Consider the following 829-nt stretch of genomic DNA (forward strand, 5'->3'; position numbering starts at 1 on the left):
TAGATAGATAGATAGATAGATAGATAGATAGATAGATAGATAGATAGATAGATAGTGCCACAACGTATCGAAATAATACCATTGATTAATAGACAGACAAGAATAAATCTAATAATAAGGAAACAATAAACTGACAGTCAGAAAATGATAGAAGATATCAAACCAATTTTTTTGGCCTTCCGTACAAGGTACAGAAATGAGATCCTACTATATGAGCTAAGAGACAATCATGAAACATATGGTTGCCCCAGGCAACGGACCAGCGTCTAGGGAAGAACAAAAAGAAAAGAAAAAAGATGAAAAGATGAAAAGACAACAAAAAAAAACAACCCTATATTGTATCATTATAACGTAGACGAGAGGAAATCATTTCTAAGACAGGACGCTGGCAAGACTATACTTATGTCCTAGACAAAGTTAGGGGGTTTGTGAAAGAAAAGGGGAGCTGGTACTTGTCAATAAAGGCTGTGTGTCTTAATAACATTCCGGGCCCCTATAAATACGGATTCAGTTTGCTTCCCCACACTCTTGTCTGTCTCTACAGAGTGCACTGTTTGCTTCTGTGATAAAATAATATGTATTTTATGTGAGGCGTCGTAGTGAAATCAGGTGCTCGTCAAAGTAATGAAATTAAGTTTATTCCCGTTTCTGTTAATGGTTAGGGGGTTTTTTTTTGGTCTTTTGGATATTTTCACAATCGATATAAAATTTTGTATTTTTTACATTTTTGTTTATTTCTGGCTCAACACTTGTTATGTTCATTTGCAATACATTTCTATGTGGGTTTTACTGGAAAAACGTTTTTCCAAGGCACATAAAATATAAATTT

This window comes from Aplysia californica, unplaced genomic scaffold (assembly GCF_000002075.1).
Source record: "Aplysia californica isolate F4 #8 unplaced genomic scaffold, AplCal3.0 scaffold01220, whole genome shotgun sequence".
Taxonomy (NCBI): Eukaryota; Metazoa; Mollusca; class Gastropoda; order Aplysiida; family Aplysiidae; genus Aplysia; species Aplysia californica.